Source organism: Rhineura floridana, chromosome 4 (assembly GCF_030035675.1).
Source record: "Rhineura floridana isolate rRhiFlo1 chromosome 4, rRhiFlo1.hap2, whole genome shotgun sequence".
NCBI classification, from domain to species: Eukaryota; Metazoa; Chordata; class Lepidosauria; order Squamata; family Rhineuridae; genus Rhineura; species Rhineura floridana.
The window spans coordinates 200,257,389-200,270,771 of record NC_084483.1 but is presented as its reverse complement, the minus strand read 5'-3'; positions in this window follow the sequence as shown (position 1 = coordinate 200,270,771).

Sequence of the window (13,383 nt, the reverse complement as noted above, 5' to 3'; positions counted from 1 at the left end):
TCCCAAAAGGCAAAGAACCTCCTCCTTCTGCTTAGTTCCAGACCAGCCTCTTTTGCTCTTTATGATGTTCAGCACATCAGTGGGCATTATAACATGTTGGACATACAGCCAAACAATGCCAGGACTTGGTTATGGGCAGGAGTCTGGAGTACATCAGGGGCTGGGAACCAGAACTCAGGACCAAAGAGCAATCTGGATCAGTGGGCAAGACCAGGACCACAAGATCCACCAGAGCTCAGCGAGACAATGTTGCTCACTCAAAGCTCAGCTGGGAAAAGAAGCCTTTCTGCCTAGAATGATTCATTGGTCAGCCTGAGTGGGCGGAGTCAGTCTGGGAGAGTTTTAACTGGAAGGCTTCCAGCTGCAATTTAGTGTTTCACCACACGGGGCAGCCACACACAGATTCCGGAAGCTCCTGATAGATGAGCTAGATTATGCAGCCTGTATAAATTGTGAGAATTATAACAATTCGGCAGACTATCTCAGAGGGTTGCTTCACATTTCTAAACAAATCACTATGAATCACTATTTGGCAGGATTTATCCTGACTTTGCTAAGATTGGGGAGGAGCAAAGAAGAATGCAAGGCACTAGAGCACTGCCCCAACTGCTGGAGATCTTATATAACCATTTAACCATTTCTAATGTTATCTTTGGGCACATCTTTGCAGCCACAAAGGCTTGATACTGGCTCTTAACAAGGGTTACTTTGGTGAAGGACTGGCAGATGTCAACTCATTCTGATCTGGCAACTTTCATGGTCTTAGGAATCAGGAGAATGGTTGGTTGACTCACCTCTACACACTCTTGAGTTTCCTTTTGTTCATCTCAGCTTCACACTCCCTGACAATTTCTTTGCAATCTTATTGACTAGCTTTGCAAGAACTGAGCTTGCCAGATCAAAGCAAACACTTTGCAAAGTGGCTCCTCTGTGAGCAACTCCAAGTAATCATTGCAAAATATGAGCTGCTAATTCAAAGCAGGAGTAGATAGCTGTGGTCTAAAGGTTGGCAGACAGACCTTGCAAGACATTAGCTCTCAAGTGAGATCAACCTTTTTATAAACTGGAACTGCTACATGCCTCAGATCTAGGATTTTGCAAACAGACTTTGCACAACCAGACTTCTTTGATCAATGAATTAACAGGATATGACTAGAATTTGTAAAAGAATAAAAACTTAAAATCTACTGTTCATCCTTAAACCATAGCCATATGGAGCACTGTAAAGCCTTTGCACTTAGCACACACTATTAGATTATAGTATCATATGAATGGATTAAAACAGATACTTCTGCTTGGCCTTCACGATGGGCCAAGCAGAGAGGGATGGGTGATGGCGCCATCAAGGGTAAAGAGAACCCTACATCTCTTCTGGGATTTTCTTGAAGTTGGCAGGTATTGCTGCTGACGGGCTAATTTTTACATAAGAATCAACGGATTACCCAATCAGGGAGAAACTTGATAGCCCAAGCTGCCGAAGGCAAAGAAAAGGAATGATGTAATCTTAATTTTTGCTGTCTGTCAAGCAATCTTGGTGTGAAGGGAAAATCCTCATGAATCACATTAAGAAACAAGCCAACATCTTTGAATTCAAATAGAAACAGAAGATGTCAATTAAAACAGGACTGGCTAACCTAGGGGCCTGTTTTGAGGATTAAACCATCCTCAGAGCTGAGCAATTCAGCAGTGACCACACGTTCAAACCTGACTCAAGTGCCGCGAGGCTGGCTAAGAAAAGGAGTTCCCACACCTCTTATGCAATAGCATTATATATCAAGAAACTTTGTACAGTGAGGAGACTAGCTAACAAGCAGGTGGGAAATGGTAGGACCATGCATCTAGTTTTGGACACCTGGATCACCGTAGGCCTCTAATTTGGCCTCTAAAGACCTTACAGAGCAGTTTTTGCCAACCTAGAGCGCTTTAGAGTTTGTTGGACTACAACTCCCACCAGCCGGCTTCATACAGTACATGAACTATGGGATTCGATTGCACAAGATGTAGTGATGGCCACCAACTCCAATGGTTTTGCAAGATTAGACAAATTCATGGAGGAGGATAAGGCTATCAATGGCTGCTAGCCACGATGGCTATGCTCCACCTCCATTGTTGGAGGCAGTATGCCTCTGAATGCCAGTTGCTGGGGATCGGTGTGTTTGTGATCAGCTCCTGCTCTTGGGCTTCCCATGGGCATCTGGTGGGTCACTGAGAGACCAGAATCCTGGTCTAGATGAGCCTTTGCCTGATCCAGAAGAGCTCTTCTTATGTTCTTATTAGGGATGTAAAGATCTGTCAATTTCAGTTCTCTCATTTTTCCAATCTTGAATTCAGTTCTCCACTTTTCTGCACCAATTAGCGAACTATTTTTTAAACCTCATGAAAATTCTCCACTATTTTAGTGCGATTTTCTCCTAATAAAAATGCCTTTGTAGAGAGTTTTGACACATTTTTGCAAGCCGTTTCCCATCATATAATGCATTTTTGCCTGTTATTTTCCACACACATATTCATTTTTATGCACACTTTTACCTAACACATGCATTTTTGTAAATATTGTTTGGCTGGCAAAACGCATTGCAAAATTCAAATAAGTGCACATTTCAAAGGATGGTTGTGTTTTGGTTCTCATATTATTTTGGAAAGTGCGAATTTGGTAAATTCAGCTTGAAATTCGAACTGAATCAAAGTTCTTGCCCATACATAGTTCTGTGGTAGCTGTTCCACTCTGCCAAATGGTTAGGCTGGCCCTGATGAAGGGATGGGTAGTGCCCTAAAATTCTATGTCAAGGTACTGTAAGGCAATCATCTGAAGATTTTGTATGCGAAAATTTCCCCCTTCATTCATTTCAGTTCTAATCCCTCCTTCCCTATCATTATATTGTTTGATTAATGGTACCTTTTTATTCTACTTAGCCAATGGGACAGGATGAATTCTTCTGGGTGGGTTGCTGGATGGTGCACAGATTTTTATTTTAAAATAGCCACTGTGAATCACCTGTCATCCTGGAGAGCTGGGGCAAAAGGGGAAGTTATTTACATAAATTATTGGAGAGCTGTAAATATTATTTCATGATATCACATCATGATTAAGTTAATGAAACTTGATATTAAGAGGCAGGAAGATTTGCTCTTACTCAAAGACAATTAAAGAAGGTGCTTGAGGGTAAAGCAGAGAGCCTACTTAGCAATGTTCTTTCTTTGTAACACTGAGGGCTGGCGGACCTCTAGCAAAGGTCATTGCGATTTTACAATTTATACAGAAGATGATAATTTAACCATGTTCAGTGCTTGCTCATGTTCCCAACCACTCTCCTCCCTACCCCCCTCAGTTCTTTCCCTGGTTTCGTATTTCAACTATACTAACGAAGGACATGCCATTTTAAGGAAGAAGCCATTAGGACAGGGGTGTGGGTCCTCAGGCCTGGAGGCCAAATTCCAGGCCTGGCTTTCTCGACTGCCCTCCAGGCCAGTTCTGTTCCATGCTCTCCTTGAGTGCTTTTGCCTGGAATGTGTTTTAAAAATATTCTATCTTACTTGCTTGGATAGAAGGAGGTGTGTGCAGGCCCCCCCTTTTTTTGTAAAAAATGAGGGACCATTATCATAGAATCATAGCATTGTTGAGTTGAAAGGGGCCTGTAAGACCATTGAGTCCAACCCCCTGCTCAATGCAGGAATCCAACTCAAAGCATACCTGACAGGTAGGCTGGTAGCCGGGGAGGGGGGGAAAGGGGCGCCACCCACCAGAGCTGTGCTTCACTCCCCCTAGGATTTTTTGGGGAAATTGTCTTCTTTTTAATTTGTGACGTGACAGACAATGACAACCTCCATTTAAAGAATGACAGCTTGTTTTAAAAACAAGCAATTTAACAGTAGGACCCCTCTGAAAAATTCAGTGAATAAGGCAGGGTGAGTGTACAACAAAAGTCTCATCTGGAACAGCCTCCAAAGTCTGTTTACTCAAGATTTTCCCTAATGGAGGGTGGATTTTTCATGATAACAATAAACCTATAATTACTTAAGTCATCTTGAAGAAAACAGCCTGTATAGTAACATGACCCATGAAAAGTTAAATATTAGAACTTTGTATTATAGGCTACAGTTAGACTCCACCCCTTTGACTTTCTTTTGCTCTGCTTTTCATTTTCATTGGTGTTCTCTACCCAGCCAGCAATAAAGAAGCATGTTTGCCTGCAGTAAGACGTAAGAGTGTGTTTATTCTGCAGTTATTATAATAAGTAGAGAAGGATTAGGTGCTTATTCCTAAAGGGTGAAATACAGAGATAACTTAAAGTGATCTGAAAAAATAGCTAGCTTTTACTCTTAGAAAGCACTCACTATACTCACAGTTATAATGGCTATTCTTTCTTCTTTTTCTTGAGTATTTGATGGCAAAGATGAAAAAGCCCTAGATTTTATTCATTTATTAGATTTATATCCCACCTTTTCTCCCAGTAGGAGTCCAGGGTGGCAATAGTTGAATAGAAAAATTGCTACAGTTCCCAGGATTCTTTGGGGGAAGCCGTGACTATTCAAAGTGGTATGATACTAAGGGACCTTAGTCGAATGCAATCCATTATATTGAAGCAAGGAGTGCTCATGCTCACTATTCCAGTCATTCATGCCCTCCTTCAGGATACTCTATTCCATTCCCCCACCCACCTAGTTTGTCATTCCTCCCTTCCCCCTATAGCAGTCAGCCTTCTGTGGGCATTGAGTCTTCAGTACTTCCCTCTTGTTCATAGGCAATGCTGTTTCGCTGCGTACAGACTGGCACTTACACCTGAGCATCGGACATGGAAGGAGCAAGCCATGTTGCAGAGTGGAGTGCTCCTGGTCAATGTTCAGCCAGTTAGCGATGCCCTGTTTGGGGATACTCAAGCTAGGGCTGTAGCTCAATGGCAGAGCATTTGCCTTGCATGCTGAAGGTTCCAGGTTCAATCCCCGGCATCTCCAGTAGGGCTGGAGGGGATTCCTGTCTGAAAACCTGGAGAGCTGCTGCCAGTCAGTGCAGACAATATTGAGCTAGATAGACCAGATGGTTTGACACAGGATAAAGCAGCTTCCTGTGTTCCATCCCATTCCCTCTCAAACTCAGTTTCCAGCTCCCCCGAGAGGCATTCTGTGACCATTGAACATGCTCAGTTTTCATTGTTTTTTTGGGGGGGTTCACCCCTTAAACAATTATTGAGTTTTAAAATGTTATTACTGCAAACCTTGTGATCTTCTAAGCCTGCAGATACTGCTCACTTGTGCATCCACAGTGCCATTTTGGATATGTAAGGACTGGCACTCACCTCCTTCCGAACTTTGGAACAGAGAGAAGTGAGGCCCTGCAACAAAATGTTGCAGTCTGGAGTGCTTCTCTTCAGGACTCCAGCTGATCTATTCCTCCTGGTTGTCCTTCCCTCCACCACAGTCAATCAGCATTTCATCCCCATTGAAACATGCTTAGTCCTCATTGAGCTGTTTTCCGTTTCACTCTATCAGGGATTTTTTAGAAGGGTGTGTGGACATGATTATGCCCCTGTCCCACCTATTTTCAATTCATTAATTTCTCCATTGATGTCTATGGACAGTTCTGTGGCCACACCATACATTTAAAGCACATGCCTTCTCCCAAAGAATCCTGGGAACTGTGGTTCACCCCTCACAGAGCTATAGTTACCAGCATCCTTAACAAACTGCAGTTCCCAGGATTATTTGGGGGAATCCATGTGCTTAAATATATAGTGTGGTCCATGTAACCCCTCTTCCATCTCTGGATACTTTTTTTAAAAAGTGCTTCTCAGTACGAACTAGGGTTGCCAGGTCCATGGCCTGAGACTGATCCTGTATCTTTAGGAGAAGAGAAGGTCAGCCAAGTGCAGGTGTTCTTGCAACTCTATAATGGGAAAAACCATGAGGTGGAATTCTCCTTCCCCCCTGCACAACTTTTAAAGATACAGAAGACCTCTTGGAGGCCGGGGCTGGAAACCAAGAGGTCTTCTGTATCTTTAAAAGTTGTGCAGGGGGAAGAGAGAATTCCACCTTGTGGTTTTTCCCCTTACAGAGTTGCAAGAACACCTGCACTTGGCTGACTTTCTCTTCTCCTAAAGATACAGGATCAGTTTCAGGCCAAGAACCTGGCGACCCTATGAACCAGGAAGTGACCTATCCAGAAAACTTTTTCATTCCATTTATGAATTGCTTCTCAGAAATATCTTCATGTTATTTCACAGTAAAACGTCAACAATATGATGTTGTTTGGAGGGAAGGAAAACCAGAGGGAGGATAAATGATATGCAGTGGCATGGAGTGGAATGGAGTGTCTGGAACCCTGAATAGCACTCCACGCTTCAATATTATGTTGCAGGTCCCAGTGTGCTCTTGCTGTTCTGGTTGCCCTTCACAAGTTGGGAGGTGCACTTCTGAAGCAGGAAGCTTCCTGTGCTCACAGAGGTTCTGCAAATGTTTTGGAACCCTGGAAAAATCAGGGTTCTAGATCATGTGTGTGTGTGGTGCATCCATGAGTCCAAGAGGACCCCCATTTTAGAGGTTTGCCCTCAAACCCATGGAGGACAGCAGTGAAGGTGATGGGGAGCCCTTTTTTCTGGGGGGTCTCTTTCCCCTGTTTGTTTGGATTTCTTTCCATTTTTTTGTAGATGTGCATGCCTCGGAGTGCATACCTGCTGGTTCTTCTCTCTTATTCACAGAAGGTGAGGTTTTGGCTACATAACCACAAGCACGGGAAGAGTCGAATCGGTATCGGTATATGATTCACTAGAAAAGACAATAATGCTGGGAAAAACAGAAGGGAGTAGAAACAGAGGAAGGCCAAACAAGAGATGGATTGATTCCATAAAGGAAGCCACAGAACTGAACTTACAAGATCTGGACAGGGTGGTTCATGACAGATGCTCCTGGAGGTCGCTGATTCATAGGGTCGCCATAAGTCGTAGTCGACTTGAAGGCACATAACAACAATAACAACTATCAGTGCTCATCTAAATAGTCTGAGAGTTATCAAAAAGGGCAGTCTTATCAAACGTTTTGAATAAAATGTGGCCCACACATACAGCAGCAGAAGAGGGTATGACGTATATGTGGGGCTGGTATGTGTGTGTTAGTGAAAGGAGGTTCAGCCGGGACCCTGACTGAGGGCTGTGGGTTTTTTCCTGTCTCTCCAGGTACCTATTTAAACTTGTGCCTGGCCTGGGCGTGAGCTCTTGGCGAGAGCAAAATAGCTCTCATCCTGCAGCTCTCAGCCAGGGGCTAGCAGTCTGAGCAGAAGATTCTGGCCTATAAGGCGTTAATGGAGTGTGCCAGCTTCCTGGCGGGGAAAAGAAGTATAGTCGCTGGATGGCTTCAAGACAATGCATCTTCAAATCCCCATCCATGGACATACAACTTGTGCTACTGCAGATCCCTTTGTGCATTATCCCCAGGAGTAATCGACTTGAAGGCACATAACAACAACAATATGGATGATTGCTACCTGCTGAATTTCCTTCTGAACCACTGCGCAGACCATATCCTCCTACCCTCCTCGCTCTCTACCCATGTTAAACAAACAACTGACTGAGGAAAGTGGGGGAGAATACGCAAGTCAATTGTTTCTTTTAAATCTTAATGTTTTAGGCCTCAGGAACTTCTGAGTAACTGTTTAATGAGAAGGAGTCTAGTGGAAAGTAGGTAAGATCTTTAGGAGTTTAATTGCTCCCAGGGGGCGGCTGCCAGGGTGAAATAACAGTGCTGAACTTGTATACTGAAGCGCAGAGTTGCCAAAAGAAGAGTTCCAGATGAGAGACCAAAGGCAGGAGCTGAAATGTCGAAGAATGCGTTCCCTCTGTTTTTTCCCCCAGAGCTCTTTGGTGCAGAGAGCCCTGATGGAGGTGGCATGTTGTCGCCTATGGTGCCTCTGTCGGCAAGATGCCTGCACTTTCCTTTGGGCCCCGGAGCAATGATGACCGAGAGGCCTTGTCAGTAAACTCTGACTTGAGGGCCCGGCTGTGGGTAAGCTGACAGCATGGCTGTCATTCCCTCCAACAATGGCGAAGTGGGCCTCTTTCCCCCGTGGTGATCCAGACACCAGAAACGGAAGGCAGGACAGCTGGGAGATCTTAAATTTCAAAGGCTTTGAGCCTTGTGGTTGTGGGGTGGGGTGGGGGGCTGGGTGAGAAGGGAAAGCAGCGAAAGCACAAATGCCGAAATTCAAAGCAAATGGCTCTCAGAAATGAGGTAAATCTTCAGTCACACAAAGGCATAATGTTGTCTCCCCGTCCTGAGGAGAATCGCTCTGCATCTCCTCAGGCCTACGGCCTGGTCAGCACATTTAGCAGAATGAGGTGGCAAAATGGACTCTCCCACTCAAAGCTGAACTGTGTGTGTGTGCGTCATAATTTTGATGCACCCCTTTGTGAGGCCCTCCCTGCCAATAAAATCATAAGAATACTAAAAATATATTTTTGCTATGTTAGTTTTAAATTTTTTTATTTGTAGAGAGTTTATTTCTGGGGCAAGTGGTGGCAGGGGGAATTAAAAATTGCTATTGCCCCATCTAGTAATGTGAATTGGTACAATCCGTTCAATGATTAACTGATTGATTTAAGAGAGGGATGGGGAACCTCTGGCCCTCCAGAAGCTGTTACAACTCCCACCGTTCCTGGCTGTTGATCCTGGTGGCTGGGGCTGATGGGAGCTGGAGTCTGCCACCACTGGAAAGCCACAAGTTGCCCATCCCTGATAGAGGGCTTATCCACATGGGAGCATAACTTCATGCTAAACACTGTTTTTACCTCTGTTTTCTGTTTGCACAGTCTACAGTAAGCAGGGCCGGTGCCAAAGGACAGCCAGGTCGGGCCCTGGCCAAGGGCCCCATGGCCCACAGGGGCCCCTGAAGGGCCCCTTGTTAGGGTGGGGGAGTAGCACTCTCCTTCTGCGATCGGACTGCAGGGAGGGAGCTGCCCGCTCACCTGCCCCTGCCTCTGACCCCGGCCCGCCTGCTTGCTCACCCACCCCCGGCTGCCCACTCGCTCGCCCCCCTGCCCACTCACCCGCTGCTCCCTCTCACCTGCTGGCCCCCCCCACCCGCTTTCCCCCTCGCCCCCTTGCTCACCTGCTCGCACTCGCTGGCTTGCCCGCTCAGTCAGTCGGTAGGTGGGGCATGCATGCATGCAAGTGCCAGGGCCCAGGGCAGGCTGGTGCCCAAGGGCCCAGCCTGCCTGGCGCCAGCCTAGACAGTAAGGGAGCAATGCCAGCTGCAAACACAGTTTTCTAGTTACACTTGAGGGGAAGCATCAATCATGCAGTTTCCTAAATACCACTCCCTCTAATTTAACATTTCCACTCCCTCTGTTTACCTGGCAACTGAGCATGCTCAGTTTGTTCTATTTAAAAGTTTCATTAAAAAAAACACAACCCGGAAGTGTGATTATTTATATTTTGACTGATACAATGCAGATGGAATACAAATCTTTCTTTGAGCAATTTTACGCTTTTGTGCACAAGTTAGGGGGGAAAGAAAAGAAAGGCACTGTTTGCAGCAACATGAAAAAAGCTTGCAGAGTGGGAGAGAGAAGCGGAAGTTTCTTTTCAGTCCACAGGAAATGAAATGAAAGGGAGGAGGAGGGTGTGGGCGTGGAGAGGGGAATGATTGACACGCCTACCTAAAAGCTTTGGAGCAAAGCATCTGCAAGCCCTAGAGATACAGAGTGAAGATGCTGTTTCCTTCTCTTTTTGGATTATCAAAGGATTGGGTTAGGCGGATTTACAGGGAAACTGTGTGACAGCTTCTGTTTGCCAGTAACGTCATGTGAACCATGTGAACTAAAAGGGGACAAAACTAGCACCAGACACACCGTAAAACCCTGTGTAGATGAGCCCTTAAGATATGTTTTATAGACTGCCTTTCATCCTCACAGAAACCGGGGCAGTATACAACCTACATATTTAAAATGAATCTCATGAAAACACAAATGAAACTGCAGTACCAAACTTTCATTCTGCCCCCTTGGGGCTCGCCACATTTTGTGGACGCTGTAAATTGGGCCTATCAGCATGCGCTTGACCCATTTGATGTCTGCATCTCCCCTCCCAGTATAGGAATGATATAATTTGTGACCAGCCAGTAATTATGGCCTACCCGGATCGTTCAGAAGCCCCATGTTTACAGGCCCAGACGGGCAGCAAAACCACGTTTCTCCACCCCTGGTGGGCACCATGGGCGTCCATAGGGGAAGGGGAGGAGTCAGACATTGAATGGTGGGAAAGCAGGCTAGTGTCGCACAAAAAAATGAGAAGACCAGTTTACCTCAACTTACTGTTTTTAAGATGAAAACTGGGAAGCTGGAGATTCTGGTTCATCTGGGTGAGGAAGAGGAACTGTACTGTCCTCCCCCGCATGGTGGACATTATCCTGCTTCCTTCCTCTCTCTCTTTACCTCAGTCTGATAGAATAGCCACTGTCAGGTGACAGTTGTGGGAAGCAGGAGAGTTTTGAGGCTGGCTTCTCAGCAGAGTGAGGTGATGAATATTAACTGCTTTGAACACCTGAAAGCGCTATACAAATGTTGTTCATCATCATCATTACCACTACCACCCTCTGGACAACACATTAAGGCTGCTGTAAACCATCTCAGAGCAGGGCTACACTGCAGGGCTGTCATAAGTAATTCTCTTCTAACTACATCCCTTCCAGCCTGCGGTTTGGGGGCAATGAAGTATATTTGTTTTGGATTCTGCATCAGCAGGGTTATTTCCCACCCCCCAGTGTTTCATACTTAATAAGAAGTGAGTTAAATGAGGCACTGCTGCTATTTTGAGGGGGTAGTTGGGGTGGTTGTGGACACACTTGTTCCCAATCCCAGCTGACAGGCCTCTCTGGATAAGGAATCCCCCCCTCCAGTAATGGAGTGGCAAATTCGGAAGTACAGGGTTTTTCATGATAGTTACAGCCACGCCCCTCCCATCTTTTTTTTTCTGCTGGATTGAGAATTGTTGTTGTTGTTATTATGTGCCTTCAAGTCGATTACGACTTATGGTGACCCTATGAATCAGTGACCTCCAAGAGCATCTGTCCTGAACCACCCTGTTCAGATCTTGTAAGTTCAGGTCTGTGGCTTTCTTTATGGAATCAACCCATCTCTTGTTTGGCCTTCCTCTTTTTCGACTCCCTTCTGTTTTCCCCAGCATCATTGTCTTTTCTAGTGAATCATGTCTTCTCATTATGTGTCCAAAGTATGATAACCTCAGTTTCATCATTTTAGCTTCTAGTGACAGTTCTGGTTTAATTTGTTCTAACACCCAATTATTTGTCTTTTTTGCAGTCCATGGTAAGCGCAAAGCTCTCATCCAACACCACATTTTGAAATGAGTTGATTTTTCTCTTATTTGCTTTTTTCACTGTCCAACTTTCACATCCATACATAGAGATCAGGAATACCATGGTCTGAATGATCCTGAGTTTGGTGTTTAGTGATACATCTTTGCATTTGAGGACCTTTTCTAGTTCTGTCATAGCTGCCCTCCCCAGTCCTAACCTTCTGATTTCTTGACTATTGTCTCCAGTTTGGTTAATGACTGTGCCGAGGTATTGATAATCCTTGACAAATTCAATGTCCGCATTGTCAACTTTAAAGATTATATCCTTGTTAATTCTTTCCCCACAACAACAGATGTCCCTAGGAGCCAATTATAATGAAAGGCAAGAGTGTTAGCTACTGAGAAGAGTCTTTTCAGTGGCTGACTCACTTCCTTTCACTCCGATTGGCTCCAGTCAGCAGGAAAGGACAAGGCAGCATATTAGAAGACACTTTGAATGGCTAACACACTCCCCTTTCATGATGCTGATGGATGCTGGAGACATAGGGAACCTGCTTCAAAAAACGTAAGAGGTCTAAGACCCCCCTCCGAGTCCCTGGATGACTACACCCCTGCCCCCCTTCCACATACACAAATGCAATCCAGGTATGTACTGCTGCAAATTAGGGCAATTAATGCAAGCGTGCAAAATTAATTCCAGTGGCAAATTTAGGTTTCCCAGTTATGACATTCCAGAGCTCCTGAAATGAATGACGTTTCTTTCAAGCAAGAGCTGTCTTTTGGAAATAAGGGATCTCTGGAAGACTTTATTCCCCAGTCATAAACTCTGTGGTCAGCGATACTTTCTTTTATTTGGGGGGGGAGAGAGAGAGAGGTTCCTTGGGCTGCTGCAAATTAGTTTATGAGTCTCAGATTTAACAAGAATCTGAATACTCCAGATGCGGACTAAGCACCGTCATGGGCGTGTGAGCAGGGGAAGATAAGATGAGAAAGTGGAGGTTGAAAACTCAAGGTAAGCATACAGAGCAGAGATAACTAACAGTTACTCTTTGAGTGAGGCTTTAGCCAGGAAGCATTGGGTTGATGTTATGGACAGATGAACGTTGAAGACTTTGATGTAATCCTAGACCTCAGGCACGATACTCGGGTTGACCTTTTCTGTTGGGTGCTTTTTATGCAATGCTACTGGACATTTATTCACAAGAAAGGAAATGGGGAAAGGATATCAGTTCAACCACATGTCAGCTCTGAGATGTAAAACGACAGGGAAAGGGAAGCCTTAGAAGTGCAACGAGGAACTGGCAAAAACACAAAAGCTGATGTCAAAGGTCTCAGAGGGAATCTAACCTTCACTATTGGAGGCCACTGGTTCAAACCTAACTCAGGGCAATGGGAACGGAAAACTGGACAGTTGCTCCACAGAAGTTGAAACATTGGACGGTGTATATTTGTGACAATGCTGTCATTTAATAAGCATTTATTAAAATACTGATTTTTTTTAAAAAATTGTTCGGTCTTGAGGAAATTCCTGGGAGACTTGGACCATGCTCACGAAGCCAGTCAGTTTGCCCACAGAAACCATTTGGAGTTAATGATGCATGTTGTGGTAATGTATCAGCCCTGCGTTGGCACGAGGAACAGTTATTGCTGTTAATCTTGCTGTGTATTCATGCTAATATATTTCTTTTTGTTTTTATTTCAACAATTTATATACTGCTGAATTACAGTCATCTCTAACTGGTGTATACAAGCGTCAATACAATGACCAAACATGAGGTAAAACTGTAAAATCAGAATTCAATTAAAAATCCTGCTGCAATAAAAAAGTCATCAGCAGGCACTGGAAGTTCAACAAGGAGGGGGGCCTGGTTGACTTCAGCTGCAAGGGAGTTCCATAAAACTGGGCCCACGATACTGAGTGCACAGTTCCTGGTGGGTACAAGCTGTGATCTGTCATGGGGGGGGGCACTAACAGTGACTTCCCCAGTGATGATTGGGCAGAGATAAAAGGGATCAGGTGGTCTTTGAGGGATCAGGCCCTACCTCAAGGTTTCAGGTAGGGAAGGGAGAGAAATACAGCTTTCC